Genomic DNA, 14,373 nt, shown 5'->3' with positions numbered 1-14,373 from the left:
CGAAATTAATTATATTTGACGTGTTCGAATACTAATGCCAAACTATAGTCAGTTCCTCTGCCTACTGTATGGTGTAAATCACTCCTTTTTACTTTAGAAACTAAATGGATGAGTATTTTGACCATACAAAGTGTACTTTAAGGCAATGATTTCCAAGTGGTGGAATTTACAAGAACCATTTAATAATTAGTTAAAATCAATTTTGAGAGACTGTACCAGTCAATGACTCCAGCAACAGCAATACTGCTTAGTACTTCAACGAGTTATTTCTTTATAGAAGCTTACATTATTATTATTGCCCGCGTTGTCTGGGGTTTCATTAAATTGTGTCAATTTTAAAAGGTTGGGAACAACTGCTTCAGGAAAAAAATTCTGCTAAACTCGCCCTTAATACTCGGCAGGAAAAAATGGTGATGAGAGATGAATGAAATGGTGGATGAAGAAAGTGGGAGGAAATGGGAGAAAACCCACGCACACTGTGTCTGTCCACTAGAAAGCTCATTTGGTGTGAACTGGGATCGAACCAGGGACCCCACAAACCAGATATGAACGTTCTACCACTGAGACACCGTGGCCCTACGACTGTTGGAGAAACAGAACTAAATAAATTCTAAAGTACAGAGTAAAACTCTCCTAACTAAAAGCTACCAACACTGCATAATTTTCAATGCAAAATTTTCAAAAATCCAAGTTGATAAAACGTCAACGTAACATAAACTCGAGGACTGTTGTTCTCCAGTGAAGCGGATTGCCCTTGACTTTACTAAATGGAGGGGGGGGGTCTTCAATATATGTAAATACTTCTCTTATCTACTAACAAACTCATTTTCCTTTCCTTGAAACATCTGCTTTTACAGCACTATTCGCGCACGAAAAACGTCAAGACATCTTGATTCAATACAGAACGCCTCACCACGAACACACAGCGGATTTTCCCATAACTAAGTGCGGGAAAAAAAAAAAACCTCACGCTAACATTAAAAAAAAAAAGCCTTACTTCTCCAGCGAAACGTGCAGTAAAATAATTTACTAAGAATATAAAATATTACTTATGTTTCTCCAACAGTAATCGAAGAAACAACAACGCACACTTAGAACATTTACTATATTTTATATATATGGAGACAGCATTTATATATTAAAATGTTAAGTGTATATGTGGTTGAGGAAGGTTTATTTGTTTGCGGCCAATTCTTTTCGACCATGAGGTGCCTCGAAAACCACAAGTACTAGAAACGTGCCGTTTTCACTGATCAATTTCAAATTTTGTGTAGATTTTCCAGTTCACATTCAAATTTTCAGATACCTTCTCTTTATTTTTCTATTCCACATTTTAGGAGTCTTTTTGGCCCTATTAGTTTAATATTGCCACTAGGACCTTATTCTCTAAGGTTCTAAGAGAATAACTATTTAGTTATCTATACGGCCGTAACTATAATAATATAGTATAATAATAGGAGAGAGAATAACTCTTAATTTTTTTCTAAGGTTGATACCCTTGTGAGAGGCAACCAGTACAGGAGTTACGTATAGCGGGTTGACGGACATTTCAGGCGCTCTAATCTGAATGACAAAACCTATTGCAAGCTGCCAATTTCGAAGGTTTGTGGATACAGAATGAGGCATACTTGAACATGGGATTATAAGGAAGAAATATTTGCATTTGGTATCATCTATCACTTATCCAAATCTGTCACAAACTTCTCCCAATATTTTATATATTAAAATACTACATGTCTGGCTATAGCAATTCACACTCCCTTTGAGAATCTTCCTGTGCGTAAAGGGACTTGCACAAATATAGTGGGAAGGAGATTCCGCTCATATTGGTATTGTGCGCTGTGTAAATAGCGGAGATTCAGCTAATTAGCTATTTCCTTACTTTATCTACTTCAATACTTTATTTCTTCTACATTATTTACACTCTTCAGTGGACACGTAAGAAAATCTCGTCAAAATAATTACGAAAAAGAAATATCTTGTTTCACGGCCAACATTCTAAATGAAAGACGAATTAACGAAACCATATTATGAAATAACAGGAACAAACTATGGGAGGAAACGGGGAATTTCAGCAAACCAGTGGACATGACGATGTCCACAAACTTTCATGGAAGTAAACGCTCTACTACTGAGCAAGCCACATGCCCCCTAAAAGAAACCTGTCAAAAATATAAAATATCCCTATATAGTCAGGTTGATAGGGCCATATGGTTGTATATCTTGTACACAAGCGGTAACAAAAACGAGCTACTACTCAGTTACATCGTATAAAAGACCACGGCCGGCCGAATTGTGTAGCTTTTAACAAGATTACTCTTAGTCGGTGCATCTTTTTCTCCCAATGCAATTCCTGGCTCTAGACTTTTTTTTTTTTTTTTGTAACTTGTTTATTAGTGTGTACCTCTTCCTTTATCTCACGACACTGGATCGTCAGAATACTCTGTGCTTCCACCGAGAATTGAACCCAGAAATATTCTCATAAACCCCACGCATATTAATCATTTGAATAGACAGACGTACAATTTACGATTTTTTTTAAACTTCCTGACTGTGTTTAAAAGAATCATTACATACAGCCGTAACTATAATAAGAGAATTTACATGATCACTAATATAGGCCTACATATTATTTTTTTATAGTGGCAGAAAGTAGAAACGCTTTCAAAGTCTTGACTGGAAGACCAATCGGAAAACGACCATTAGGAAGACCTAAGCGCGGATGGAAGGACAATATTAAGATGGATCTCGCAGAGATTGGAATACAAAGTAGAAACTGGATGCAGTTAGCTAAGGACAGAAGTCAGTGGAGAGCTTTTGTGAACGTGGCATTGAACCTCCGGGTTCCATAGGCCATAGAGTTAGTTATATTATTTTTTTGTAGTGGAATGAAATTTACATATGCAGACTTACGTAAATGTTAACGTACGCAACTTGCACAGGAGTTAAGTCACATACAGGAACATGTTTCATAGCATTTTGTCATTTATGTTCTTGAAAATATTTTTCCTGTAAATGATTCGAAAATATGTGCAGTGTGTCATTTGTTTCTGAAGAACGCCTATAACACACATCCCAGAAAACGTAAACTGTCAATGAAGCAACGATTGGTAATAAATAATCATAAACTAAAACCATTTCATGGCCAGCTCTCACGGCACATCCGCCAATTATGCTCGACGCCTTCTGGTGCATGGGATTTAGACATAGTACGCTGACATCCTTATAATAAAATTGTTTTAGTCTACTACTAGTACTATTCTTAACATTTGAATAAGCTGGAACCTAGAGCAATAAGGAAATAAAACCATTCTGCTAGTCTAGCAAGTGAAGAACTAACCACCTGGGAAGGACCATCAATTAGAAGCAACAGGAGCTTCGATCACAACGAATAAGATTATTATTATTCCGAACTATTCTACTCGAAAAAAAAAAGCGCTAAATACTAGTAATAACTTCACACGCTATTGCATTCGATTTACTTACATTTATTTCAAGCTGTTTTATATTTTTATAGTATACAGATAAGAGATGGGATCGCATGCTGTCTCACTGGTTTATCCTGTAAACACGGGCAATCGAACTAACAGAACTTACACGTAAAATTGATGAATAATTATCAGCTTACGGCCACTGGCTTTTGTTTAATCTCAAATTCGGACTTTAACGGTAATTGAAGGACTTAGAATAAAGTTAATAATCTCTTTGGTCTCCAGTTTCGCTCCCGCTAGGGTCGATTCTCAGAATTGATCCAAGACCGTAGGGAAGAAATATATGGGCTGGATTCCTCAATTCTAATAACACCAAACAACGAAAGTAACTGTACGTCACTACATTTGAGCGAATGTCTATAATACAACACGCCAAATGGATTTATATACCGGTCGCCGGTTTAGATCCAACGCGAGGCAAATTATGACTGATTTTATTATTCATAAGCATCCATTTTTTGCCGTACAGTCTTTAGCCTATACAGTACAGTCCCAGTGTAAATAATGAATTTATCTTACATTTATTAAATGCTGGAGTTCATATATGTAGTCTATGGATCACATCTGGATTAAGATAGATCCTATTTCCGAAGGGAAAAACCTTACTCTTCCGAAAATAAATTTGGAAAATTTCCAAAACAAATAATAATCTACTCCTGATTCTTACCTTAGAGAATCCATCCGAACTTTCCAGTAACAAATTGTCAAGCACTCGTGCACTCCCAAGCACACACTACATTGAAACACACTAAGCAAGGCCAGTTATCCCACACCCTCACCAAGAGATCACTATGCTCCAACTCGACTACACAAAAGACACTGAAAACTCCGCGCCACAACACAATATCTCGAAGCTATGATTAGCGGGGGGAGCGGTGACCACGTGCTGCTGGGCGGGGCCAAAAAACAGATTGGCGTCCGTCCTGTGAGCAAAGCAGCTGCTATGAGGACTCCCCTTCAACAGAGCACAGCTGACAGAGAAAAACGCGCGGAAATAGACGCCCGCGGATCCAATACTGTCATATGCTGTCGGCGGTCCAGCCGCTGTTTCAACACGTTAGACAAAGGCAATGAAGTAACACAGGGGAAGAAGGCCGATGGTCCAGCCCTCATCACATCCTGAATCCAGTCCATTGTGCGAAGGCCGGCTGCACACTACTGTGACTGTCAACCAGACGGCAACAAATCCACGGAACCCCACAACCTAATTTCTGCGCAGGCTCCCTCAACTGGCCCGACATCTCTTGTTCAACATACGTAACAACACATCCCACCACCCTCAACCCTCGAGGTAGTTGTGTATCACTCGCAAACGTAGACTTACGCACTCCAGAGCGCAGCACGCATTTTATTGACGCACCAGAGGGATAACAAGGAAAATGGAATCCTCCGATTTAGGGGTGAGGGTTAACTACCCCTTAAAGTTTATTCCTTCCACCCGTCCACTAATGCCATCTGTCGACATATACTCTCTCCATACAAACACACGGAAGTCTAACAACCTCTTATTCGTGCATGTATTGAAAGAACGAGATTAGGAGATTGTATGCCCCAACCCCTTTCATCTATTTTCATGCACGCTAAGTTACATAAATAAACCCAACTTTTTTTTTTTTTACTTCTCGTGACGTCACACTGAAGAGCTTTACGTCACAACAAAAACAAAGTTCAACATAACAATCACAAAAAGTTTACAAAAAACAAATTGAAATCTTTTTCTGGAAAGCATACACACACACGAACCAACACATTTACATTATATTTGACAACACTATTCTTTCCAGTAAAGTAATTAATACGTACCCGATTTAGTTTAGTGTGAAGCGAGGATATTTGTGCGCTTCGTTACTAAGTGAAAGGTCTTATTTCTCTTCTTTTGTATGTGATTTATCAGTCTTTATCTCTCAGCCTCTTTCTCTCTCCTTATACTACCCGTTGATTTAATTAGTTGTTAATAACAAATCTTTAAAGCACACGAGAAAGTAGTGTGTGTCTGCAATAATCCAAAACACAATAACACAACAGGAAAAGAACTACAACATACAACATAATTATTCCTTTTTTTCTGTCTGTCTGTTTCGTTAAAGGATTTGTTTTCACGGTTAACAATGAAAGCCACAAACTATCATCACTATTGAATTTAACAGAACAATCCAGGCATCAAGCATTGCCGCGCCCTTCTACTACTGACTACACCAACAACTTGCTTTCTTCCCCTTCGAAAAGGCTCTTCCATCCAGCACGCTTCCCTCAAAACAGCCCTAAAAAAGAGGGTTGGTTCAGACGCATGCGCACCGAGGTTTTTTCTAGAAACGCGGCCACACGCAAACAAAAAGAAACGTTTTCACCCCCAGCACTCTCAACCCCCTGCGAGTTAGCTTCCATCGATCAGCATCCCTGCCAGTTTTCATCATGACCTTCAACAATGACCTCTGAGAAGACCAACACCTTTTTTTCTTCTCTTCCTAGTTTTTTTTTCTTACATACTTGCTATAAAAAAAAGTATTCTAAAAATACACGATAATATTTATAATGCGGGAGTTACGTGCGCACTGGAGCCAAACTCTTACGCGCAGAGTTTTCCCAACCCTGACACAACTGCTTTCTCCCAAAATCTCTTGTAGTGATGGGTCGTTACTTGCGGAGTCGTTACAAAGTAACGACTCTTCTTGAGTACTCAAAGGAACGAATACCGAAAACAACTCAAAGGACTCGGATTCACTTCAGAATCTTTTGAGTCCAAGGACTCAAAGTATTCATTTGGATTCGGATTTAAAGTTAGACATATGATTCCTGGAATCAATTCGCGTCTGCATTGGACAGATTGACAAGATTTAGTAAGGAATACTCACATGAAACAGACAAAAAGACACGTTGGAAGCATATGGGTATTATAGTGCGCATGCGTTAAGAAAAAAAATCTTCATTGCTTGATTCTTCTGCTTGTTGAGTGCTCTCTCCTCTTCGCCCTTATGCACGCTTCGTAAACAGAACGACGAAGCTAAGCTGTTTCCCTCCCCTTTCTCACGGCATGACAACTTTTAACATCCAGCGGTCAGAATCCACGGCTTTAGCCATACAAGCGAACAAACAACAAAGTAATAAAAAAAAGTGTGGTGCCGTCTATTCTCTAGTGATATACAATTTTTTAAAAATGTATTTACAACTATTTACACTGGCAGTCTTTCTTACATATTTGCATATAAAAACAGAATTTGGGAGACTTTGGAAGATTGCAATCACCTGCGTGCAGTTAGCACCCCCCTTACAAAAAAAATAAAATTATTTTTATGTCAATCGTGTGATCAGGTATGCTGAACAATTTTTAAGGTTTGATCAGATTTACTAACATAAATATGAGCTATATTTAGTAGGGGGGAGTAACTACATGCTAGTCTCCTGCACGCCTGATTCTGAATTTTTCGATGCCAATTCAGTAGCGTCATTTCAGATTTGGCTTTGGGGGGGGCAAGACCCTTGATATATGTAAAATTTCGCGTTTTTCACTGACTTACTACTATTCTATTGGTAAAATCTAAATAAATCTCAAACTCATGGGGGGTAAATGCCCCTCCCTGCCCCCCTAAATGACGCCCCTGTGCCAATTGTTCGATCAGGTTTGATCAACGATTTTCAATGTTTGATCAACTTTACTAACATAGAAATAATGGTTAGAAAATGAGGGGGCCAGTCCTCCTACACCGCGATTCGACTTTTTCTTATGTCAATAATTTGATCACCAATTTTAGACGTTTGATCAGCTTTAGTAACATAAATTTAGTATATTTAGTATATTTAGTAGGGGGCTAACTACACGCTATCCCCCTCTCCGGCTATGGCTTAAGGAATCAGATAATTCACAGCAGCAGAAACAAAATGTCTCCATCTGTTGCCATTTTGAGCAGCTTCAATTCAATTTGAATTCTTATACGGCTGTGTTCTAATTGTCAAATATACGGCTGTGTTCTAATTGTTTGAAATACAATTATTGGAATTAAGTAGATGTAACATTTTAAAATACCGCAAAGATAACACAATTTCTCATTTAATGTCATTAAATTCATTTTTCTAGTCGCTTTCTTCACATAGATTTTTTGAATCGTAATTTGTGGTAACACTTCAAATATCTACAGATATCAACGCTAATGGTTGCTTTTATGTATCTTTTTTGGTGCATAACACCATTATTTATGATTATGGTTATTTACATTCCAGTATTTGCTTTGATTCTTGACAAACTAACAGACAAAAAAAAAAAAAAAACACGTTAAAATGTCATCAGAGTCGACGTATTACCTGCTCTCAAAGATTCTATTTCATCCGTAGGATTATAAGATTAGGAATTAGGTTTCTGGGCTTTCAGCATGGGGGATGGCTACGTTAGCCCGTCACGTATGAGGGATGACGTCCTCGGCTATCCGGGGGAAGGGGAAGGAATTAAGTGGCCTAGGATCTATATATTAGGTACCATCCCGGCATTTGTCTGCTGTGAATGAGGAAAAACAGGAAATTCAATCAGGATAGCTGGCCTCAGAAAGATTTTACACTTTTTCGACCGAGTGTACCCACCGGGAATAGAACCCGGGACCGCTCGCACCAAAGGCGAGAGAGTGTTAGCGGCTACGCTATGCGAGGGCACTCTTACAATTCTTGCGCAGAAAGTACCGGTACATTAAATTTTTGAACCTTGTCGAATTTGTCACTTGTAGTCAGTATGCTAAGATTTCAATTTTTCCGGGGGAGGAATTCCAAGGTATTCTTTAAGCAGTACGCACACTGCTTGTAGCTCTTGTTTGTAAAGGCTTGATTTGTAATGAAGGCCAGAAAGTTTTGCGTTCTACATTTTTTAAATCTCAAATTTCATTCTATTTTCCCGATATTTTCTTACTTTCGAAGGATTATGTTAATTCACTTCAAATTCATGTAAATAACCAACACTATATATATATATATATATATATATATATATATATATATATATATATATATATATATATATATATATATATATATATATATATATATATAAATACAGTGAAACATAGCCCTTCATTCTTTGTCTTATTTAGCCGCCCCACAGTTATTCACAATAGTACTATCAAACTTATGGCAGTTCTACGTTGGGTGTTCATTAAGTTAGGAAGAATGAAAACAACTATTTTCCACCGCTCGCTGGTGTCACTCCCTCTAAAGAGGATGAAGCGGGGGGTGCTATTTTCTTTTAAAATCAGTTGCCTAAAAATATTCTTTCCTTTTCTCCCTTTCACTCACCCGAAGCAGAATTCTACTTGATTGCTTTATGAATAGTATGCTGCCGAAGACATACGAACTACTACGAAGCCAAACTGAATACATTGACGAAAACGAGGAATCAAGCTTTTGAAAACCTGTTTGAGTACGGGTAATCAGAACTGAGGGAAAGAAACCCAAAAGGCAACTGAGTACGGGGATTCAGAGGGACATATGAGTCCTTGTAATCAAAGTAACGAAAGTAGTCGTTACTTTTTATGATTCCTTGAACTCAACGAATCCAAAGGAATCGAATACCAGAAAGGAATCAGAATTCCCATCACTAATCTCTTGGTAAAGATCCAAATTCACCTTCATCCCCCTCAACTTTTCCAACCCTCTTCCGCTTAAAAAAAAAATCACCCCAACCAAAGCAGCAAGCTCGTCGACTTTCGGTTTGGGGTAGGGCATGGTTTGAGGGGGTAGAATACACTTCGGGACGCCTCGGAGATTCTCGTTCGGTGTCGGGAAGGTCATCCACCACCAGACGACAAATAACGGAAGAACAAAGGAAAAAGTCTCAGCGAATTGAAACATTTTAGAACAACGGGGATGATGCTTTTGAAATGAAGGTTTTCTAAACTGAAATTGCACTCTCGAAAAATCTGTACTTACTGTTCACGCAGGGAAATTCAACGAAATTTAGTGTATCTGGAATAACGATTCAAGTGGCATCTTTTGTGGCTGTGAATAGTTTTTGATCATAGGATGGTACCGAAGAAGCCAATGGCGTTTCCACAGCGAATGAACACTACGGATAAATTACATCCTGAAACAGGAGATAAAGACCATGCCTCGAGATAATCTGCCTTTTCCTTGTAGATCATCACTACTTAATGCCAGTACGAATCACTCAACCTTTATATTGCTATCCCAGCCTCTATACATTAAACCATATTAGGAGTTAAATAGGAGGAAACAGTGGCGTGTAACCTTTCTGAATATGCGTATTTTTTTTGTGTGTGTAATACATGTTTGCGTAATGTAATATCTATCTATATGTAGTGAATTTTATTTTTCCTTGTCATCTTAGCCAAGGGAGAGAAAGCCTCCTTACGTACGCCACTGAGAAGAACACAAAATGGTTAGGAAATTGAAATTCTGTTCTAAAAATCATGTGGTGGAAATAAAACCAGGGGCCAAAAATACAGTTAATGAGCATCTACAAAATCCTGCATAGATAGTCCACCAGATCAGTCGAGGTCTCTGGCGCGGATGAGAACATTTATATAGCTTTCTGTGGTTATAATTTTTATTTTATTTGTGGATGGATGAAATCAAGGATGATCGCGAAAAGACATGTGAGTTTTTTTTTTCGGGGAAGGAGGTGGGGGGAATAGCTACCAGAGCAAAACTGCGAGTTAGTTTAACTTCGAATAATATTCGCTTTCAAAAGCCTTGTTCTAACTTAATTTTACCTTTATATTCTGAACAAAGACGCTTCTGCCTCACATACGAGAAAAAAACATTAGCGACATGATCTAAAATTATTTAACACATAGTTATTAATAGAATTCTGCATGGATGTGGGTGTATTCATAGGTATTCCTCCATCACTATATATAATCGTATTTTTATCTGCCATCCACACAAGAACTAAAATACGATTATTCATGAAATTCTAAACTTAATTGCTCACATTTTGTAACAATGTAGTTACTCTTTAGGGACAAATAATCACCAGAACAAACTGGCATTATTTTCTGTGATTTAAATCCTATAATAAATATAAAGTACTAACATGATTTTATGGCTTTAGCAAAGAAGCCGTTTCACTTCTTATGAGTTAGGAAAAACAAAGAAGGATGTGCTCTTAAACTGACACATGGTTTTGCCAGCTTGACAATTTTCTTGTCAGAAATCTGTATTTGAAAGAATCTTAAATAAGTAGTTATGTTTTTCATTAATTTCGTGTTTCTGTTTGCATAATTTAATGTTTAGCTTGAATTCCATATATATATATTGATACACAGGTACAATATTAAATATATATGGCTGTAAGTTGAACCTTCTGATTAAAATTCAATAAATAATGCCATATATTAACCTATTGACTGATTTACATGTAATTGCATCAAGAAACTGCCTCGCCGTTAATCTAATAAGGCACATCCTTTACACAGAATCGAATTCTCAACCCTCGAGCCCCGATGGCAAAACTTTGTCTTTCTGCGATGAGCTTTTGTAAATCAAAAATTTTCTGCAGGAATTCCAAAATTAAAAAAAAAAAAAAATCAAGATGATACTGTTTTTATTACAGCGTTACATGAAGCATAGTAAACAGTTTTCAGTGGTATCTCTAGTTCGAGTTGCAACCTGTGAAGTCACATTTTTTTAAAGAGTTTTGGTAAAAGAAGCAGATTTAAAATATTTATGATACTTTCTCATCTCTAATATCATCACTAAGTCCATCCTTTGCTGCTGGCCTTTTCTCCATTACATTAGTAACCACTGAACCCCAGCTGTCACATATGGTCTCAGACAATAGTATACTCAAATAAAATATCATTAGCTTTACTGCAACAGAGTATTTGTGTCGGAAATCTGTTACTGCAACTTTAAAGAGTGTCTTTAACTTAAAATAAAATTTAAAAAAAAAAAAAAAAAAAACTCATTTCTTGAGCTATTTACCAAATCCTTCATAATTTAATGAAAAGCTTATATTCATATAATCATCTATCTTGATCTATATCTATCAAAAACTCAAATGGGAATATACTCAAAGAAATTTGCAGACAAAGTCCTTCTGCTAGCTACTTTTTTCCTCTCGCAATTTTTCTGAAAAGGCGCAGCAAATTTTCTGCGATCACATCGCAGATCGCGGCATGTTCTGTTATGGGGCCCTCGAGTACTGTGCTTTTTCACTCCACTGTTGCGTCATACGTATATCAAAATCAGGTTTCGAAGAATCAAATATTTACGACGATTCACTGATTCGTTTATGTTGTATCTGTCCCACGTAAAACACTATTGATTTTCTCGAAGCTGCAGAATGAATCATCTAAATACCATGTCAAACGAAGTGCTGTCACGAAAAACCCACAAGAACTTAATTGTTCGTCTTATTCAATCGAAAACAATTTGAAAATTTCCTATAAATACAGGGCACTGGAGATGATTTCAGAATTACAAGAGAATTTCATTGTAGTATGACATGTGCTTTAAAAAAAAAAAAAAAATCAGCATGTATTAAAGTTACTTCAATTTACAGGTAACAGAACATGATTTAATACACAATATTCTGAATACCAATGTTGCATATGGAAACTAAATAGAAGCATGATTATTATGCCAATAAATAAGGACAGTGATTTATCAATCTAGCACTATTGTCATTCCAACTCTTCAGAACACAAATATTCGGATAAATTAACGCTTTTGTTCAGTTTAAACGATACACGCGATTATGTCACGTTTAATGAAATCTAGAGTACTTTTTCAGCATCGAGGTTGTATGTGACGTGGATCTATTAGTTTGAAGTGAAATTCGGAACACCGTAATGCCCTCCTACTGGGAATCGAACCCAAGACTAGGTGCAGCAAAGAAGCACGCGTTAACTACTATATTAATGGATATTGTGTACTGTAGGCTAGAAGCGACTAGGAACAAATGGGAGGAAGCTTTAAGCAAAAAAGAACAGGCACAATGTAGTCCCAAAACAAGCCCATTTAATCTGGAGTTGAACTAGAAACCCATTACACAAAACGCTATTTGCTATGGATATTCTACATATTTTTTGCAGTTAAATAAAAATACCAAACACACATCACATCACTCCCCTGAAAAATCAATTTGAGAGAGATCCACTGTGACTAACACTATTCAGCTTAACTTTCCAATGTATTTACAATACCATTCTAATTAGCTGGTCCTATTTTACACTAAAAACCATTACTGTTTTATTTTTATTATTATATGCCTATGTATCTATATTAAAATGTTAGAAAAAGTTTGTATATTTATGGCCTATCCTTTCGACAAAGATATCTCGAAAACCCACAAGTGCTAGAAACGTCAGCTTTCGCTAGTCGATTCCAAATTGTGTAATTTGCCAGTTCTCATTCAAATTTTCAAAAATATATATTCTACATTTTAGGCGTCGTTTTGACCGTATTAGTTTAATATTTCCATTAGGACGTTAAGATTAATATCCTTGTAGAAGGCAACCCGTACAAGAGCCATGTACAAGCGGGTTGACGGGCATTTCAGGCGCTTTGATTTAATCTGGATAACAAAATCTATTGCAAGCTGGCAACTTCGAAAGATTGTAGACCCACAATGAGGTGTACTCAATATGAAATTATAAGGAAAAAAAAAATATATTTGCGTTTGGTATAATCTATTACTTACCGAAGTTTGCCACAAACTCCCCCAACATTCTACTTTATATATTAAAATACTACAGTTATATGTTTATCTATAGCAATTCACTCCCTTTGAAATAGGGATGGTATCGAGACGAGACGAGACGAGACTTTGTACAGTCTCGGTCTCGTCTCGGTTTAAAAATAGCTGTCTCGGTCTCGGTCTCGTCTCGAGTCAAAAATCGCCGTCTCGGTCTCGTCTCGGTCAACAAATGCTTGTCTCGATCTCGGTCTCGGTCTCGAAGGCCAAATCTCGGTCTCGTCTCGGTCTCGTCTCGAAAGTCTCGAAATAAATAGGTGAAATTAAAATTGTAAAAATATTATTATTGGAAAGTCTGTCGTTTCTGCTTCTTATTTTTGGCTTTATTCTTGACTTAGAATTATAGTATCGTATACTTCTTCAGAGCTAATTTGCTAGCGCTGATGCCTTCCATGCGTGTGTTCCAGTTTCAATCATCAGTGGGTATATCATATCTGGGATAAAATTCTAATAGTAACCCATATTTCACTTTCAGCAAAAGACTTTCTCATATGGCATCAGTGCTGCCATACAATTAAACTCTATTAAATTAACTTCAGTACTATACAGTAGTTTATTTCCTTCCTTAGAATAAGAATTGTTCAATACCTCCTAACGGATAACGCAACACATAGCAGCATGAATGTATTTTACAATTTCTCATTTATTATCCAATACGTTCTTTTTTGACTGTCATTCTAAAAGCATAATATAACGTTCATTATCTGAACAAATAGGGTAAATTATTACTACAATATATTTTGTTTAAAATTGATCAAATGCTTTATTACCGTTTCACATCTACGTGTTTAATTGACACCTTATAACACGAAATTCCTGAACTTTGTGGTGGGAGCTACGACACTCATCTTTGCTATGTGTGGCCTCGAGTCGCATCACGAAACAAGTTAGATTCAAAGTCAGATGTTTCGCATAGTTCGTGTCTAAATTTAAGTACATTCTGTTTCTTATACAAGTTCCTAAAGTTGTAATGCATTACATACGCATACGTATATCCACTGCCGTAACATAGATTAAGCTTATTCCTGAGCTCTTAGCGGTGCATGTGCTCTTTATCCGTGAAAACAAATCGTGCGTTCATTACGTTGAAGTTTTATATTGATTGAAAATTACTTGCAAAACATGAACATACATATTATATAAGTATATAGGTAATTCGAGCTAGCTGTATCTATTTTCTCTCTCTCG

The 14,373-nt window shown here is 37.0% G+C and overlaps 1 protein-coding gene across 8 annotated transcripts in view; it reads right to left on the bottom strand.

Annotated features, from left to right (window-relative positions):
* Positions 1-14,373, bottom strand: part of LOC145669547 (protein brain tumor-like) — a 229,349-nt gene that overhangs the window by 63,270 nt on the left and 151,706 nt on the right. The window contains exon 1 of one of the 8 annotated variants that reach the window (XM_081737741.1): positions 5,295-5,720. The exons of 5 other annotated variants lie outside the window; for them this stretch is intronic. The gene's annotated coding sequence lies outside the window, so the exon portion shown is untranslated. Of the gene's footprint in view, positions 1-4,158; positions 4,780-5,294; positions 5,721-14,373 lie in introns of those variants that run through there. 2 more of the 8 variants (XM_081737742.1, XM_081737740.1) reach the window with 2 other exon arrangements.

This window comes from Thermobia domestica, chromosome 14 (genome assembly GCF_964235325.1).
Source record: "Thermobia domestica chromosome 14, izTheDome1.hap1.1, whole genome shotgun sequence".
NCBI classification, from domain to species: Eukaryota; Metazoa; Arthropoda; class Insecta; order Zygentoma; family Lepismatidae; genus Thermobia; species Thermobia domestica.
The sequence above is the reverse complement of the archived record's forward strand: the minus strand, read 5'-3'. Positions and strand labels throughout refer to the sequence as shown.